Below are 9,723 nucleotides of genomic sequence, written 5' to 3' on the forward strand. Positions count from 1 at the left end.
AATGGAAAATGTTTTCCCCAATCAAACACTGGAAAAGTTGGAAATGATTTTCCGGAAAATCAATTCCGTCAATCAAACAAACCTTAACTAGATTTTAAATCCGGGTTTTCAATCAATTAAAAGTCGTTTTTGAATGTTAATAAAGAACTGGTACATCGCTATAAGCGTTCTTTTCTTTTTTCCGATTCTTCTGTTTATATTTGGTAATTGGCCTTCAATTTTTTTTAGTTTTTGTTTGGGATTTTTGTTTATTTCAATGTTTTAAAACTGTAATTTGTTTGGTTTTTTTAGTGTGTTTTACTGAGATTTATTGGGATTAGTTTGGTTGCTGAAAAATGTGGTACATGAAGCGATTTTTCAATTGTTAAATTTAGGATATTTTGTTCTGCCTTCAAATTGAAATTTTCCTAATAATAGACTCTGGTTTTAGCTTTTGTTAAGCTGCGCTTTATTATTTCATATAGGTAGAGAAACAAAAAAAGAATTATGATATTGACAACCAAACAGCTTTTATTATTCAAGTTTAGGTTTATAATAATGCAATTCTTGCTTTTTACTTAAAAAGTTTCTGTAAGTGCTTTACTTTTCTTATGTAGTATAAAGTGTTGATTGCTTGCGTTCTATTTTGATTTGCTGTAGCTGATTTCAGTTGGATTTTGATTTTCTTGAGTTTAATCTTGAATGTTACAGTTAGTTTATATTTACAGCTGTTTGCTCATTGTCTTTTATTTGAAGCTTAGGAGAATTTTATTGTGTGTAGAGAAATTTCTTTTGTTATGGGAAAAGATTGCGTTGGAAATTTTTATTGCAAATTAGTATGACCACGAAATTTGAAAATGTTAAATGAACCGTTTGTTTCCACATGTTTAAGTATTTGTTCAAGGTAGGTGTTTTTGATGGGTGCATGGCGTGCTGAGTGTTACCATTGTTTACTTGGTTCTTTTGTCTTGAGTGCAGTTAACTCTTTTGTTTTATCATGTATTATAAATACTTTTATTTGGTTTTAGCAGCCTATTTGTTACTCAATCGTAAAACTTTGGAATTTAGGGAAAAGAAGTGGCTTTTCAAAGCTTTTAGTTTGAATTTGATTGCTTATGGGTGAAGAAAAAACAAGCAGTAAAGTCCCTGAGCCAGTGGCTAATGGGACTTCTCTGCCGGAGAAATCTGGTGTAGCTGTAGCTGAGAAAATAATGTGGTAAAGGAAATGGAAGAAGACAAGAAAGACAATGAAAATGTTGAGACAGAGAAGATGGATGAAGACCAAGAGTGTAAACAAGATAAGGAAAGCAAAGAAGAATTTGAAGAAGGAAAGGAGGACTCAAAAACTGAAGCAATGGAAGAAGAAGAATCGCATTCAAAAGAAAATGACAAGGAAGTAGAGAAGGAGGAAAACTAAGATGAGGTGGAGGAGAAAGTGGAAGAGTTGAAAGAAGAAGAGAAGACTCAAGAGAGTAAGGAGGGAAAAGGTTCAAAGAAGCGTGGGAAAGTTCAAAACTCTGGGGAGAAGGTTAAAGAGAAGATAAAAAAAGGTGGAGGGGAAGAAGGAGACAGAACAAAGAACTCCTCTCAGAGATCGCCCTGTGCGCGAGCATAAATCTGTTGAAAGGCTGGTTGCATCTATTGACAAAGATGCTTCTAGGGAATTCCAAATCAAAAAGGTTTTCTCCTTGACTATCTTTTTTTTTTTTTTCAAATAATGATTTAGATTCGTAAGTTCAGTATTTTGATGGCCCATAGGAATTAATAAGTTGCTTTGGCATTTTCAGGGCCGTGGTATTGTACTTAAAGTTATTCCTAATGGTGTGTTCTTTTTTCTTGTGTCAGTAATATTACTTGTTTTATATCTTGTATTCTTTACATGGTTAATAACCTACAATGGGTTTGTTTGATGCTATTGTTGTAAATCCAAATGTAGTCCAGGATGTTGTTTCTTGTTTAATTTTGTTTCTTTACCTTAATTATGTTATAGATCTTTGATATTAGTTCAGAACTATTATGCAAGTAAATGACATCTGCTATGTCATCTTCTGCAGTGACTTTCAAGTTGTCTAGAAGGAAGCATGATGACACTCTCAGACTACATACTATTCTCTTTGGAAGGAGAGGAAAGGTAATTTGATAGCTGTCAAAGTTTTTGTCTGTTTATATCCAGGATTTCCCATGTTTCACTTTACAAGGCATACCAAACTTACAAGAACACCTGAATGGAATCGCTAGTATACATGTGTGCATGAGCATGGCCATGTGTCTTTGCAAAGAAGCCCTCCTTGGATGGTTTTGGGTTGCTGCAGAAGTACATTGCTTAATTTGCTTTCTGTTTATGGGACTTATATTCCTGGTTTTTGCAGGCTGTTCAGGTTAAGAGCAATATATCCGGTTTTTCTGGTTTTGTGTGGCTTGAAAATGAGGTGAGAGGGTTAAATTAAGAAGCTAAATTTCTGTTGTACATAATTGATTGTTTTGTAGGAATTCCACTTATGGGCTTTAACGTTTAACCTATTAGATGTTTGTAGTATCTTATAGTTTAAGCCAGATGTATGGTTAACTAGCTTATCGGTTGATATTAATCAATACTCATTTGTGATAATTACAGGAGAAGCAAAAAACTAAAGTAAAAGAGAAGTTGCTGGAGTTTTGTGACATGCTCGACATAACAAGTACAAGGGCTACTGCGAGGAAGGTTTGTTGATTATTACTGTAATTTGTGTTTTAATTCTGCCCACATGTCAAAGAAATGATGACCATTCTATTGCTTTGATTCATGAAGAACCTTTTCTTAGTGATAGCTACTTAACATTCATGCAAATTGTTCAATAAAAGCCTAAATGTATAGGCTTGTGAATGTGGTTCTTTTTCGTGCATAGAATGCAGTAAAATGGAGGCAAGTCTGTATATGCATTTAAAGTTACATATCTGAGTAATCTTTTCATTCCTTTTCTTTTCTTTAGAAAGCCAACTTTTTGTTGTTTTAAATGTTTTCTGCCGAGAGACCTCATTTCTGTGATTAGTTTTTATAGTTGGGAAAGTACTGAGAATTTTTTTTATCCCTATTCCTATCTAGGAATACAACAGTTGTATCGAATTCGATCCTGCTACTGGGGTTGTGCTTCAATAGAAGGCTAAGGGGTGAGTTTTGTGGTTTTCATGAACTCTGATTTGGTGATGCAATTTGTACTGCATTGTCATTTGTACGAGGATTTGTTAATACTACTTTCACTAGCATTAACATAATGCTAATTTGATACTAAAGCAGTTGAGCATCTATATGTTGCGGAAGCGACGATAATATTAATAACAATATTATCAGAAATATTTAGATAATTATTATGCCAACAATTATACTAAGAAAATTCCCAGTTAAATTGGAGGGGTCACAATGGTCCCGCTTAAAACCCAACAACTAGACAGAACTCACTTAGATATTTATAGCAATAATAACTAAATAAATATAACCAACATAAAGCTATTAAATATAAGCAAACAAATAAGAAATAAAATACCAGAGATTTAACGAGGTTCGGCCAATTTAGCTTACGTCCTCGGACACTACCAAATTAATATTTCTTCTAGAAATATTACAAAGGAGAAGATTTTGGGATTATACAACCAAAGGGGGAGGGGTTCTATATATAACAAACCAAACCCCCTCCATTTCTATCTTTTCCTAATGTGGGATATTGCCAATATTCAACAAATCTCCACCTTGGCGATATTCCACATCTTCGAACATCTTCTCATAACACAAACTTCAATAGTGTCTTCAATTTTGCAACCAATCGCCTTCTTCCCTTTTGGTAGTTGTGCCAGCTTCCACATCTTGTTTTTCTCTAGAGATTGCATTTCCTCTTCCATTGCACCTAACCATCTATTATTCTCTAAACTCTGAATGGCTTCGGTGTAAGTGGATGGAATATTATCAACAACTGGAAGTGCATAAGCTACCATGTCAGTGAAACGAGCAGGTTTCTGAATTTCTCGTCTCTGCCTTCTGACTGCAATTGGCTCTGATTGCTGTTGAGGTTCTTGGGTAGAAACCTCTTCCTCATCTGACTCTGCATCTGCCAATGAAGAATCACTAGTGGTACCTTTTGCTGGAATTACCACACTCTGCTCAAACTCCACCTGCTGCGGAGTACACTCCACCTGCTGCGAAGTACTACTCACTCCTTCTGGATTTACCTTATTCAACATGGCAGATTCATGAAAGGTAACATCCCTACTGATTATCGTCTTCTTTGCCTCTAGACACCACAAACGATATCCCTTAACACCAGCATTGAAGCCCATGAATAGAGCCTTCTTTGCTCTTGGATCTAACTTTGATTCTTTCACATGATAATATGCAATAGAACCAAAAATGCGCAAGGTGTCATAATCAGTAGAAGGTTTTCCATACCATTTCTCCAAAGGAGTCTTGCCATTTATAGCAGATGATGGCAAATGATTGATGAGATGTTGAGCGTACGTCACAGCCTCAGCCCAAAACTTTCTATCTAATCCAGCATTAGATAACATACATCGAACTTTCTCCACAAGCGTTCGATTCATACGCTCTGCCACCCCATTCTGTTGCGGTGTTCCACCTACGGTGAAGTGCCTTACTATGCCACAATCTTGGCATATCTTCAGGAAAGGATCGCTTTTATATTCTCCACCGTTGTCTGATCGGAGAACCTTAATCTTCCTTCCTGTCTGATTTTCAACTTTAGTTTTCCACTTAAGGAAAACTTCAAGCACCTCATCTTTGTTCTTCATAGGAAACACCCAAACTCGTCTGGAAAAATCATCAATAAAGGTGACAAAATAACGTCTTCCTCCAAGTGATGGAGTCTTGGACGGTCCCCATACATCAGAATGCACATAATCCAGAATACCTTTAGTATTGTGAATCCCAGTGCCAAATTTCACCCTTCGTTGTTTTCCCAGAACACAATGCTCGCAAAATTCAAGTTTGCAAGTCTTTGTACCTTTCAATAATCCTTGCTTGGCTAGAGTTTGCAAGGATTTTTCACCAGCATGGCCCAAACGCATATGCCACAGCTGTGTTGCCTCAGCGTCCTTCTTGGTACTCGTAATTGCTGCTGCTGTTGTCCCGACCACTGTACTACCTTGGTAGTAATACAGATTGTTCTTTCTTATGCCTTTCAACATCACCAATGCTCCTGAAGTTGCTTTAAGAACTCCATCTCGTATTGTCACAACTAGGCCTTTAGATTCTAACGACCCCAAAGAGATGAGATTCTTCTTCAACTTTGGGACATATCGTACATCCCGCAAAATTCTAGTAGATCCATCATGACTCCTCAGTTTAATTGAACCTATCCCGGCTATTTTACATGTGTTATCATTACCCATGTAAACAACCCCTCCATCTAGTTTTTGAAATTCAAAAAACCATTCCCAAATGGGACACATATGATAGGAACAACCAGAATCCATGATCCACTCATCTGCATGTGATGTTGAAGATGTCATACTAAGAGAAAAGTCTGACTCTGCTTCACTATTGCATTCTGCAACATTTGCATCTTGCGGAGTCTTCCCTTTTTTCTTCAATTTTGGACAATCTTTCTTCCAATGTCCTTTTTCTTTGCAAAAAGAACATTCATCTTTGGCAACAGCTCGACCTTTGGACTTTCTTCTCTTCCCCTTAGACTGACTTTGCTGACGACCTCTTGTTACCAATGCTTCCACTGCTGCTTCACCTGAACCTTTCAACTTATCCTTTCGGCGTAGTTCATAGCTATACAATGCAGCAGTTACTTCATTGAAAGTTACTTCCGATTTTCCATGAAGTAGAGTAGTTTCAAGGTACTCAAACTCCTCAGGAAGCGATCCCAACAACATTAACGCCAAGTCTTCGTCTTCAAAAGTCACATCCAAATTCAACAAATCAGCCACCAGCTGATTAAAATTGGTAATGTGCTCGTTCATCGTGGTACCAGGAACATAACTGAAACGAAACAGTCTTTTCTTCATATGTAACTTATTTTGACTGTTCTTCTTCAGAAATTTCTCCTCCAATGCTTTCCACAATTTACTTGCAGAAGTCTCTTTACTGAATGTATACTTCTGCTCTCTGGAAAGACATGATCGAATTGTACCACATGCCAATCGGTTGATGGTCTTCCATTCTTTATCATCAACCCCTTCTGGTTTTTCTTCCTCAATGGCAATATCTAGACCCTGTTGAAAGAGGGCATCTAGAAGCTCACTTTGCCACATGCCGAAATGACCTGTTCCATCAAAAATTTCCACTACAAATCTCGTATTTGCAGTTCCAATCCTCGGCAAAATGTACGAAGTGGAAGTTGTTGATATTGATGGTTTTTCTTCTGTCATTTTTGCCATAGCTTCTACTTAATAGCCACCAAATGCAGAATACCCACAAGCTTTAGGAAATGTTTCTGATGTGTAAGATCAGACTAAGCTGCAAACACAGAGCATACTACAAAAACCTGGCTCTGATACCAATTGTTGCGGAAACGACGATAATATTAATAACAATATTATCAGAAATATTTAGATAATTATTATGCCAACAATTATACTAAGAAAATTCCCAGTTAAATTGGAGGGGTCACAATGGTCCCGCTTAAAACCCAACAACTAGACAGAACTCACTTAGATATTTATAGCAATAATAACTAAATAAATATAACCAACATAAAGCTATTAAATATAAGCAAACAAATAAGAAATAAAATACCAGAGATTTAACGAGGTTCGGCCAATTTAGCTTACGTCCTCGGACACTACCAAATTAATATTTCTTCTAGAAATATTACAAAGGAGAAGATTTTGGGATTATACAACCAAAGGGGGAGGGGTTCTATATATAACAAACCAAACCCCCTCCATTTCTATCTTTTCCTAATGTGGGATATTGCCAATATTCAACACTATAATGGTTGTTAATAAGTGTAAAATGGACTTACAGGAAGATATCATTGCAAAGCTGATAGACTTTTTGGAGGCCCCTCATGCTACAACTGCCATTCTACTTGCTGAGAAAGACAAGGTCTTGAACTTTAACTGCAGCTTTTGCCAACTTTCAATTTTTACACATTTTCTAAGATATAGTTTCTGTTTGTTATCCAGTCTAGTAGGAGTAGAAAGTGGAAAAGGGCTGCCAGGCCTGTGACCAAATCAAACCAATCTACAAAGGTTTTAGTTTCTACTTGTTGACATTAGAAATATGATATTTCAACAACCATTGCAGTGCTTGTTAGACCTGTCAAGTGTGTTTATCATGTTTAAAGAACTATTAGTTTCCATTCAATCGTTGGATATATGGATGTAAAAGTCATTATCATTTTATATGTATATGCTTGTTTCTTGTGGCAAATTTTGTAAGACAAACTTTTTGGGTTATGAGTGTTTATAGTGCTATATTTTCCTTTATTTTTTAAGGCAAAATGGTTGCAAAGGGAAAGGACAAAGCTAAAAAGAGGAAAGTTAAACCTAGTGTTTATGAACTAAGGACTACAATTTGTGGGATTCTTAAGGAAGTTGACTTCAATACGGTAAGATCTGCTACAAATTTAGTACCTATAATGGCTGAATCAGTTACATGACCTTTTGTAATAGCATCAGTCTGGTCCTGACTCCAAACCTTATTCTGGTATTCTGGTTGTAAATTAGAAAGTCGGGCTATCAGGACTTTGTTCCTTGCTAAATAGGTCAGCGTGAAAATTATTGTCATATCCAGCACCTCCATTGATTGGAAAGGACAACGTCTGAGGACCATAATTAATTGGTCTGTTAATGTAATCATGAATAAGAACATACTTAGCTGTTTCATTGAGTGCAGTGCTGCTATTGATGTTCAATTTATTTATTATCTTCATGCATAAACATATTAGATTGATTATTAAAATGTTTACATGCAGTAAGATTGTCGTACACTCCCTCTCTGCTTCCAATTGCCAGTATTGTAACCAGCTAAGTCTTTTCCATTGCTTTACAGTTTCGGAAATGATTATAACAATGACATTACTTTTGCTACTAAATTTTCTGAAACACGCTATCCTTGATCCTTTTTTGGTCAATTTTATTGCAGATAAGACATAAGAATCTCAAGTGCTTTTGAGTTTTATCTAGATATATGCAATTGCAATTTCTTTTGCTTAAGGGATTTAAAATTTTACGCTCATGTTTTCATTTCCTTGTAGATGTTGATTCTAATATTCTTGCTGACGTAAGTTGTATTAATTTGTTCTGTAGGTGACGTTTACCGACATTCTGAAGCTACTTGGTATGCTTCGTATATTTTTTTATTTGCACCAAGAAATGAATTCTTTTCACTTGTATGAAATTCGGAAGATAAACGATACATCTTAGTAACATACGTTAAATATGTTGCATTTCTTGCTAAACTTTGGAATTTTAAACTGTTTGTTTCGCACTTCCAAGGAAGTAATATAGTAACGTACCTTGCATCCAGTATCAAATTACAAAAACCAATCATTCATTGATTAATTTCATAATGTCGTCTGATAAGGAAGCCTTGGCAATGGTTTGTGTTCTGAGCTTTTATTTCTAGACTCTGATGGAACCTTGACTCGGAATACGAAAGGTTTTTGGGGACTGAGTGCCTCACTCTTGAGGCTGCAGAATTATCTTCTATGCATATATCCTAATGGAGAGTTTGTACGTCTCAGTGCAAAGGTTTGATACCGACCTCACCCCGAGGAAGTTATCTATAAAGCTGATGATTCAGGAAGAGCTTACCAAACTAGCAGATGATGAAGATGGAGAAGAGGATGATGAGAAAGATGGAGCCCAGTCTGCTGGTCAAGAGCTTGAAGCCTGACCTACAACAAGTAAAGGGAAACAACACCATGGAAGTAAGTTTAGTTGTCTCTATCTTGTGCCAAGATGTACTTTTTAGTTGTAACTTGGTAGGTTAGGTTGTAATTTATTCTAAGTTGCTTTTCTTAACAATTCTTGACATTTAATTAAATACGAGGTAGCCTTTTTGTAGAACCATTAACAAATTTTGTAGAAATTTTCCTCTGAAATGCAAACCCCGGTATCCTTTTTCTTTTGTGGATATCATATATGCATCCAGATTGAAGTATTGAAGGTGCAAGTCTCAAATCATGGTTATATGATTAATTTAAGGCTAAACAAAGCAAATTTGGAGTTAATGCAAAGTTGATTCCCCCACTAATTATTGGAGCACTCACGGACTATCCTTAGTTATCAACTTGAGAAGTCTATAAATAAAAGCTTAAATAATCAAAATTCATAGCAGATAGTGCATGCTTTTGTGGAATACCAATAATAAACTGGGTAAACTACATAGATAGTGACCCAACTATCAAAAATTTTCATTTTAGGCACCCAAAATGAAAGTTTGCAATTTAAGCACCCACATTATATTAATCGGTCATTTTGGTCACTCCATTTAAAATCACAAACAGCAAGCTAATATGGCAGTTAAAAAAAATCTATATAATGACAAATTTAGCCCTCAACTTTTACATATTATATCGATTTAGTCATAATTTTGAAAAATTAGCCCTCAAAATCTACAAATATTCTCAATTTGATCCTAATTCTAAAAAATTAAAATATATATATAGACACATAATATTTTAAAAATATAATAATAAATCTAAATTTAAATTTTATATTAATAATTTAATATTAAATAAAATAAATTTTCTCTCCCCCAGCACCATCCCCCGTCCCTCTCCCTCCTCCACCATTTTCTCT

General features: G+C 35.6%; 1 pseudogene; it reads left to right on the top strand.

Moving 5' to 3' along the window:
- Positions 1–1,183: 1,183 nt before the first annotated feature.
- On the top strand, positions 1,184–8,988 carry LOC121213842 (nipped-B-like protein B; annotated as a pseudogene).
- The last annotated feature ends 735 nt before the right edge of the window (positions 8,989–9,723 follow it).

The sequence above is a fragment of the Gossypium hirsutum genome, chromosome D01 (assembly GCF_007990345.1).
Source record: "Gossypium hirsutum isolate 1008001.06 chromosome D01, Gossypium_hirsutum_v2.1, whole genome shotgun sequence".
NCBI classification, from domain to species: Eukaryota; Viridiplantae; Streptophyta; class Magnoliopsida; order Malvales; family Malvaceae; genus Gossypium; species Gossypium hirsutum.